The sequence below is a fragment of the Myodes glareolus genome, chromosome 23 (assembly GCF_982192425.1).
Source record: "Myodes glareolus chromosome 23, mMyoGla1.1, whole genome shotgun sequence".
Lineage (NCBI taxonomy): Eukaryota > Metazoa > Chordata > Mammalia > Rodentia > Cricetidae > Myodes > Myodes glareolus.
In genome coordinates, this window is record NC_142048.1 from 38,360,339 (window position 1) to 38,370,628 (window position 10,290).

Below are 10,290 nucleotides of genomic sequence, written 5' to 3' on the forward strand. Positions count from 1 at the left end.
TGAGCTTATCAAGTATTGATAAAAAACAAAAAGTGAGGCAGCTGAAACTTTTGTATTTTGCTGGTGGGAATACATAACGGTATTCCTAAGTGGGTACACTTTGACAAATAGCTTGGCAAATTCTGGGAAAGCAAACATAGACAGTTCCACAGGCCAGCAAGTCTATCCCCACACACTGCTCTGTGGGAAATGACACCATAGGCCTACTCTAAGACCTGTATGAAAACACTCATCGCAACTTTAGTGATAGTACACCCAAAGTGGAAACACTGCAAATCTCCTTCAAATTTACAAACTGTGATCTGTCCACGTGATGGAAAGTCATTAAATAAAAAAGAAGAATGACTATTAATGTCTGAATGAGCCCCAGAGTGTTACCCTGAGTGGCAAAGAACCAAACAGAAAGGCTGCATTCTGTAGAGATTCGTTTACGTGATATTCTGGTAACGGTTTTAGGAAAAAGGAACAGATCAATGTATGTAGTAGCTGGACACTTAACTACAAAAGGGCAAAGGAGATATTTTTGGGTAGTAGAAGTGTTTTATATATAGATTTTGGTGGGAGTATATGATTGCAAATACTGCAATTCCTTAATTGAGTAGTTTATTGTATGCAAATTAGACTTCCTAAAAGTGCTGGGTGGGTGTGGCGCAGGCCTTTAATCCCAGCACTCGGGAGGCAGAGGCAGGCGGATCTCTGTGAGTTCGAGGCCAATCTGGTCTACAGAGCTAATTCCAGTACAGTCAAGACTACACATAGAAAACCTGGTTATATGTAAATTCAGTGAATTTTTTTTTGAAGACTGAAACCATTTTACTGTGGTGTTAAATGAGCAATGTCTCCCAGAGGCTCGTATACTTAAACACTTGGTCCCCAGTTGGTAGCACTGTTTGGAGAGGTTCTGGAGCTTTCCGCTGTGTCCTTGCTGTAGGAAAAACACCCTGGGCGCTGGCTTCCAGGGTTTGTAGCCTGGCTCCCTTTCCTCATCTCTCTGGGCTTCCTGTATGGGATAGAAATGTGACCAACCAGCCCTGTTCCTCCTTCCATGCCCTCTCTGGCTGTTCCCATTCCTCCCTTACCCTGATGGAGTCTGTCCCTCTGCAAGCCAAGAAGCACACTCTCCTTTAAGTTGTTCTGGCTGTAGAATTTTATCACCACGGCAGAAAAATAGCCAAGAAATCTGCAAACCTTTTATTTTTAAAAATAACGTCAGATCTCACAAAAGTACCTCTATGCCCCCTCTAAAGGGGCAGGAGGAGTCGTAGTGGATAATTCCTTCTAATTCTTTTAACCAAACACCAGAGCATCTTCATAGGACAATCTTAGCTACGGTAGCTCCCTATCAGGTTTCTTCCGTTGTCATTATTACTCCAGGGTAAAAGAATTTAGCTTTCTCCTCTCTGCCCCACGGAAGACATACGATCTGTCTTATCCTGCCTACTGTTACTCCAGCCCAAGTTTTCTAAGACTGTCAAGCACGTTTGATGTCACTATGAAATAGTTGTGTCATGGTGACACTGATTGACGGCTGAGCCCTGTGAAGTACCCGTTTTCCCCTGTGTGTGGAGCAGCCTCAGTGGTCAGCTCACCTGGAGCTTCGAAGAGCAATGGCAGCCAGCAATAGAACCCGGCAGGGCCACGCTCTTCTTGATCCACCAGTTTACAGCACACTCCTGACGCGACTTAAATTCTGCACTGGCTCTTCTTCCCTTTTCACTGTTGTTTTGGTTTGTCTATCTGTCTGTCTGTTTGTTTTATTTTGAGTCAGGGTCTCCTGTAGCTCAGCCTGACCTCAAACTCACTTGGAACTAAAAATGACCTTGAACTCTGGATCCACTGGCCTGCGTCTTCCAAGGGCTGGGATTAAAAGTGTGCCCATACCAGGCTGGCTGGATATTTGGTTGCTGAGTATTTCCTTTACTTTCTACCCCAGACAAATACATTGTTATCATGACACCTGTTTATTGTAGCTGGTTGAGGAAACAGTTCTGTTTTGGTGGAGTGGAGGATTCAGAGCCTCTAGGCCCGTGCCAGCCTCAGTTTCCCACTCTTCTCTGCCATTATCTTTTGGACTGGATTTTGTACAAATGGTGGTTAGCTCTCACCCACCATCATCCCACTGTAACAATAACCAGGATTCTTCTCTTTTTATTTCATCCACTTGGACGCCCTGTATTTTGAGAATATTATTATTTTGTTTCATTGACATCTTGCCATTTGATTCATGACAATACACATATGACTCTCTCTGTAACATACATGCCAAGCCGTTATCACACTTGGATAGTTGATGCCCAGCCTAAAGAAACATTCATTCCTTGTTCACTGTTGCCTGGACCTAGTGAGCCAATGATCATCTCTTTATCATGTTTCCTCTCTATTCTTTAGGATGCAGCCCCCCACACACACACGCACGCACACACACCAAAGGACACTACTTTAAATAAACGGTAAATTCAGCTATTAAATTTTCCAATTTGTCAATTGCGTTAGGATGCAGGATTCTGGGGCTTGAGGCTTCTTATCATCATTTCTCCTGGTGCCTAATTGTCTCCCTCAATATTGTTCATGGGGTGGAGCTCTGACGATTAAATCTCCTCCTCCCTCTGGCTGCCTCACCCCCTTAGGTGGGCAGTTCTTTTCTTTAGGAGACAGAGTCTGGTTGACGGATTATCTTCAATGGCAAAAGGATCCCACTGGCCCTGAAAGTGAAGTTGTCTTCATTAGCGTTTGTTGAACAGAGACCCAGCCGCAGGCAGGCGGGGATTTGTGTGCTCTTTCTCTGAGTGTTCTCAGAACAGATTAAGATAGAGGTAAGATTCGCACCTGAACAGCTCTTCCATTTCCGTCTCTGTTAACAGCTGCGTGGTCATCCAGCTGAGCTGACAAGCCAGTTGATTTGATGTCTCATTTCTGAAGGTTCTCTTTCCCTGGAGAAGCCATCTTCCCTGGATATACTTTTTACATACTGTTGTTGAGCCAGGCTTCATGCTCAAAACCCCCCCCAGGGGTTATTTTTGCTGAATAGCAATTAAGCTTCCATTTTTCTGTCCAGCTCAAATCTCCTCCTAGAACAAGAAATAAGTACACACGGAAGTGTTAACGTGAAGGAGGCAAAGTGGCATTAGGAAGCAAGAGGAGGACAGGCAAGAAGTCCTGGTCCTTGGACCCAAAATACATAGCAGCCAGAGTCCAGGACCCCTGACTGGGAGGTGGAGAGAACTTGGCTCACGTTGAATGCCAACTGGCTATGTGAGCCAGGGGCAGCCGCTCAAATTGCAAGATAGCCAGGCTGTAAGATGGCCTGCCTGGAAGATTGTTTCCAAGAGTAATAGAAACCTGGCAAATTGGGAAATAAATATTCATTATTATATTTTTACATCTTAGGGTGTAATTCTCACCACCGTAAGCTTGATCCCATAGTAAATCGATATATTCTGAACTTTGTGTCTCTTGGTCATGGCATATATATACACACATATATATACACACATACATACATATATGTGTGTGTATGTTTTATATTAATATATATGTACAAAATTAATTTAGCACTAACAAATGCACTATTTTATGCTTAAGAATCCATTTAGATGTTAATACACGTTTTCTTTAAATGGGTCTCAGTGGAAAGCCCACCTTTAGCTCAACGAGTGTGCCCTAAGGGGGAAGGGGCCTAGTGGGATTCATCTCTACTAATGGAATAATTAACAGAATGTACTTAAGGCTGAGAAGGGAATGATTAAGAAAACCCAAGATCCGAGCTCCTGACAATCAAATCTAAGTTTTCCAAGCCGGTGTCGGTGAGTAACACTTGGTTGATTTCACTTCCACGTTACCAGCATGGGGCAGGTGAGTGGACGGCAGACCGTGAGGTGACATGTTGTCATGGTGAGGCTGGAGAGCAAATGCCTGGAAGAAGTCCATTTAGAAAGAGTGACAGGCCGGGCATGGAGCTTCGCACTAAGGTCTTGCTTTCTGCTTAGGGTGCAAGAGGCCTCGGGTTCCATCCCAACACTACAGAAAAGGGTGGGTGGGGGGGAGCTATTCAACACTGATTTATTCTCAGAAAGCAGAATATTGAAGTTTTCCAACCCTGTGTGTTAGACAGGACAACAACGGACATGAGGTCAGACTTTTGCCAGGTCTGGGTCTCCTGAAGCTGGGAGTCCTAGGGAGTTTTCCAGGTTGTCATCTCTGAATGGACAAAGCAGGTCACCTGGGTTTAGGAAGTGAACTTAATAAAGATAGAATCCAAGTCACCCATTCAATATCGAAATATGTGTTACATGGGAAGGAATCATTGATAGGTTTGTTAGGTGGCTATTATTTTGCTAACATTTACATCACTGTGAAGCCCAGAAATGTTGGGACCATTGGGAGCAAAGAATATATTTTGTAGGTGGATGTTTCTTTCCTGTCTGCCAGTTCCCAAATAACCAACATGGAGACTTAATATGAATTATAAATGTTCAGTCAATAGCTCAGGCTTGTTACTAGCTAACTTTTGCATTTAAACTAACCCGTATTTCTTATCTGCCCTCTGCCCCACACCTCAAGGCTTGTTATCTCATTTTCTTCACGACCTGCTTCCTCTGCATCTGGCTGATGTCTCCTCTGACACTGCCCTTCCTCTTCTTCTTCCCAGCATTCTTTGCCCCGAAAATCCTGCCTATCTCTTGGTCAATCTGCTTTTTATTAACAGTAAGAACAACACATTTTCACAGTGTACAATAGGATTATTCCACAGAAATATTTGCTTAGTATACATGCAAATACACCATACTTAGAACTCTGGGATTTTAGTATTAGTTTTCATTAGTATCAGGTTAGCTCAGTTTGCTTCTGGACTTTGAGAAGGGACAAAATGGCATAACGACTTGAGTTTTTAAAAGTATATAGAAGAAGGATTCTAAATTGTAAGAGTTACTTTATATAAAAGCTGTGATTAGAGATGACCTATTTGCCAGGAATATAGAAATCATTAGAAAAACAGCCGTGCTATATTAAGGTCAGTAGGAAAAAAAAAAATTCAAAGCAATGTAGTTATTTGCAAGGTGAACTTGGCCATGACTGGTTTTGAAAAAGACTTAACAGAAAAAAATTGAATTGGAGAGGCTTTTGAAGGGACGTGGGTGAGGACAGGGCTTCTCAAACTGCCACGTGCAGTGACTTACCTGGGGACCATGATTAAAAGCAGGCCAGGTGTGAGGCAAGGCCTGTGATAACGGCAGGGAGGGGCTGGTCCTCTCTCAGGCTGGGAGCAGGGAGAACTGTGTAGATTGTTTGCAAACACTGTGCCATTTTACATTTGAGCACCTGCAGCTCTGGGTATCCACAGTTCTCACAGATGATGAGGGATGAGATGGCTCCTGCATTAAGTACAGAGTGGCAAGAATGGAAAATATCAGCAGGCAGGGGGCTTAGGCTGTGATAATTACCGGGGTGGAGAAGGGGAGGAGGGTGAGGGTTAGTTAGTCTAAGGAGGTTCCTTTGTATGTATTTTCCACCTCAACGTGCCTTGCTTGTTTCCTTCCTTCCTTCCTTCCTTCCTTCCTTCCTTCCTTCCTTCCTTTCATTGATTTTTATTGAGCTCTACATTTTTCTCTAGTCCCCTTCCTGCCTCTCTCCTCCCCTTTACCGCTCTCCCAAGGTCCCCAAGCTCCCGATTTATTCAGGAGATCTTGTCTTTTTCTCCCAAGGTCCCCAAGCTCCCGATTTATTCAGGAGATCTTGTCTTTTTCTACTTCCCATGTAGATTAGATCCATGTATGTCTCTCTTAGAGTCCTCATTGTTGTCTAGGTTCTCTGGGATTGTGATTTGTAGGCTGGGAGTTTCTCTCCATTTAGTTTGATGTTGGCTGTTGGCTTGCCGTACATTGCCTTTATTATGTTTAGGCATGTTCCTTGCATCCCTGCTCTCTCCAAGACCTTTATCGTGAAGGGATGTTGTATTTTGTCAAAAGCTTTTTCAGCATCTAATGAGATGATCATGTGGTTTTTATTTTTCAGTTTGTTTATGTGGTGGATTATGTTAACAGATTTTCATATATTGAACCATCCCTGAATCTCTGGGATGAAGTCGACTTGATCATGGTGGATGATGGTTCTGGTGTGTTCTTGGATTCAATTTGCCAGTATTTTATTTAGTATTTTTGCATCAATGTTCATGAATGAAACTGGTCTGCAATTCTCTTTCTTAGTAATGTCTTTCTGTGGTTTAGGTATCAGGGTAATATTAGCTAGCCTCATAAAAAGAGTTTGGCAATGTTTCTTCTGTTTCTATTGTGTGGAACAGTTTGAGGAGTATTGGTATTAGTTCTTCTTTAAAAATCTTGTAGAATTCTGAGCTAAAACCATCTGGTCCTGGGCTTTTTTTGGTTGGGAGACTTTTGATGACTGTTTTTATTTCTTCAGCAGTTATAGTTCTTTCAACATGCCTTTCTTAACAAGAAGAGTAATAACTTTCTGGTAAGGGGAGGATTCTATAGCTTGCTTATAAGAAATAGAAAGAAGTAAGCAGGCAGCGTTGGCACACATCTTTAATTCTAGTACTCAGGAGGCAGAGGCAGGGGCAAATCTGCGATCAAGGCCAGCCTGGTCTACAAAGCAAGTTCTAGGACAGTTACACAGAGAAACCCCTTCTCGAAAAACAAGCAAACAAACAACAAAAGAAGAATGAAATAGAACAACCCAAGGTGACTTGCACCTACAATTTTGTTTTGTTTTGTTTTTTTTCATTTTTTTTTTCAGACAGAATTTCTCTATGTAGCACTAGCTGACCTGAAAGTTGCTCTGTAAACCAGGCTGGCTTCGAACTCTCAGAAATCTGCCTGCCTCTGCCTCCTGAGTGTTGGGATTAAAGGTGTGCACCACTGCAGCTGTCTCCCCCAAATATTTTTGATCAGCAGTTGATTAAATTAAGGTAAACCGCACCTATGATTTTTTTTTTAAGTGCTTCTAATCCATAATGCCAGAATGGCATGGCTGACCACCTGGGATCTGGAACTCACTAACTGCTTCTACCAGGTTCTGAACACCTGATTTGCACACCCCTCCCTGAACACACACTTAAGTTGTATTTCTTTTTTCACACCTGACATTCCTCTTTTCTCTTTTAGCTGAGTGCGTTTCCTGACTTCCACGCCCCAAACTCCAGATGTCTCTGAAAATGTTCAAAGCTGGCTGTTCCCTTATAAATTGGTAGAGACAGACATATAATTCCACATATCAGATGCACTGAGAACATTAGCTTCAGCCCTGCCAGGATTCCCATTTCACAGAAAAGCCATGGAAACTCAGCTTGCTGGTAGCATGGCAGGGCATGGAGGAGACCATAGGCACGTACCCCCGACTCTCACATAATCCAGATTTGAGGAGCAACTTGGGGAAAGAGAAAAGGAAGAGAACCCCCCCCCCAAAAAAAAGAGACTGACTGAAATAATGATTGAGGCCCGTAATCCTTCAGGAAGGAGCAAGAGAAGAAGAAAAAGTAAATTAAATAATCATTTACCCTGCAATACATGAATCTGGCAAAAGTCCAACTGTACTATGACTTCTTCGGTTCCTGGGTGCCCGTGTCCTCCCACATTGTGCTGTGGTCTTGGTGAGCACAAGGCTGATGTTCTTTAAGGCAAGGAGGTGTGGGAGTCCCCACTGCCATTGACCTACAGTGGAGCTGTGGGCTAACTGGATCTCAGTGCGCATTGCTCTTGGGCCGGGACTTACAGCTCATCAGTAGAACACTCGCCAACACATATGAAGGTCAGGGTTCTGTGCCCAGCATTGAAAAACCAACCAGCCAACAACAAAAAAAAGAGTCTTTGTTCATGACTGCATTTTTATCACTTTTTAGAATTCTCACCTCTTGTTCATCAAAAGCTCTGATAGGGGGAGACTGATATGTTTGTGAATTAAGTTGGCGGAAGTGAAGACTAAAGGCCATTTCTTAGGGGGAGAAAAGCTGGAAATCCAGTTTCCGTCATTGTGGGAAGCTGCTTTTTGGGGGGACAGATTGAAATAAAAGTATGGAACACGACAGAGAGGAGCAGCCAATAGGAACCAAAGGAGCATTTTATTTTGGTTCCTTCCAGTACGGCGAAAGAAGACACAGGTATCACCATCAAATTTTCAGAAACCCATTTTCCTTCTACAGAGCTTTACAAGAGCCATCTCGTTTCATGGCTGCATATCAGAGGAAACGCAGACTTAGGGAAGGCGTCGGGAAACTAGAGAGTTCACTTTCGAAACAGTGGGACCAAGGGCCAAGGGACTTCACAGTCGTCTCCTGCACCTCAGCCTGGCTGTGGAAAGAGGAGAAAACAAAATATTCATCCCTAGACCTGAAAGGCAGAGTGGCGAGCTCTTCTTCACCCTTCGTAAGTTAAGCCACACGGTACATTGATTGGCTGATTTCCATGTGTTTCATACTCTCATTGGTTGGTTACGCCACGTATACTTACATGCACAGAATACTCGGTAAGTTCGGGTTTTGTTTTGTTTTCTCCTGTTTCTATCTTGGAGTTAATAAGATAGCCTCTGTTAGAGGCAGCAGCAGACCTGTGTTGGGAGAACACGGCCAAGATGTGGATTGTCCTTCAGGTAATGATTGCCTCTCATCTTATGAGAAGATGTCTTAAAACATTAAGTGACTAGCGTTTGTCAAACACCCATGAGTGGATACTAGTTCTTAGCAAAGTGTTACCATCCACCCGGGTTAAAAGATTCACACTGTGAGTTTAAAACCGTCCCAGTGCCAAGCAATTTGACATTAGTAGAAAATGGTTTACAGAAAAGCCACTGGGGAAAGCAGGTGGGAAAGAAATTCTCAGAATGAAGTATTTTGGGTGGTACCAAAAAGCTGACCTTCTAACCCCAAAGGTCAAGAAAAGGGCAAACAAATCAAAATTATTTGCCAGCAAGACGACTGCATTTTTGATTAATAAATAGTTGCTCATGCCTGAAGATGGTAGTGATTCCTATGGGGCAGGTGGATCTCAACTAGGGAAAATTTCCAATAACTACATTAGAATCAATGAAACTATTGTATGGGTGTGACTATGGGAAGTCATATTCATATTTTTGAAAAGAGCAGACAGTGTGGTCTGTAGAAGGAGGATGTCCCCCTGTGGATGATGCTCACCCACTTCAGTAAATACCCACCCATGCGGAGGTGATTTCCAGGTACCTGGATAACTGAAAACATTTACTGATGTATCTGAAGTTCTTAAAGAGGAAGTAAGGTGTATTTTCACATCCTCTTTGGACGGGCATGGTCCCTGGCACTCCACAAACAAAGGGCTTCCTTTTGAAGGCACTTCATACATAGGAAAACAAATGAGATGAGCTCTCACTCTGTAGCCCAGGCTACCCTTGGTTTTGTGGTCCTCCTGCTTCATCTTCCGGAGAACTGGGGTTACAGGTGTGTATACTGTGCCTGGAGGTCTGTTGGTTCCCTAAAGAATGATGGTAGTGAGAGCCTGCCCGCTGAAACCACCGCTTAGGGGCCACTGGTGCGTGTAAAGAGAGAGGATCAGACATTCCCTCGAGGCGATTCTGGCTAAGGAGGATGCGTAGGCACGAAGCCCACCCATTTCCAGCAAGGTGGGCCAGGGACAGAAACAGCCGAATGTTTCAGTCCTTTCCAGGCCCGCAATGGGTAGCTTATGGTACCGAAAGATGCCTGTTTGGCATAGCACTTTTTCCGAGTTCAGAGACGCTTGAAAAGCAATGCAGCTCCCCTGTCTTAAGAGAAGCAGAAGAAGCCTCTGTTTGGAAGACTGTTTTTTATCTCCAGAGAAGAACCTGAGCCTAAGAGAACCTGAACAACAAACCTCCGTGAGCCAACCTTTGCCTTCCTTGGCATGCTTCCAGGATTCACGGTTTGTCTTTTTCTTGTTTTTATGACGTCACAATTGTCTTTGTTCATTCTAGGACATAGCATTTGAGCTTTGTCACTTCTTCCCGAGTTCCATTTCTCTCTGGGGTTTTCCAAGTACCAGTACGCGTTCTCCCGATACACTTTCCGGTGTCAGTGAAATTTGAAGGGTCAGTCAGGGACCCTAAAAAGGTGGAGAGAAAGTTTCAACTCCCTCAAAACCACCTTGGATTCAGTCCAGTATTCTATTTGACTAAACAATCTCTCAAATGAAAGGGTGTAAACCTTGGGTGAATTGTAACTACTGTAAAAAGAACAGTGGGGAGGAGTGCACATGCGCCTGGCTCTCGCGTACACTGCTACCTGAGTGCCTCACTCCTGTGTCCCCTGTCTTTACCTCCTGTCTCCCAGAA

The 10,290-nt window shown here is 43.6% G+C and overlaps 1 long non-coding RNA gene across 1 annotated transcript; it reads right to left on the reverse strand.

Moving 5' to 3' along the window:
• Positions 1-8,124: 8,124 nt before the first annotated feature.
• Positions 8,125-8,627, reverse strand: LOC148118344 (uncharacterized). The gene is made up of 2 exons (XR_015736117.1): positions 8,463-8,627; positions 8,125-8,303 (listed from the first exon to the last, which is right to left on the reverse strand). It is a non-coding gene; the product is annotated as an uncharacterized LOC148118344 (long non-coding RNA).
• Positions 8,628-10,290: the final 1,663 nt, after the last annotated feature.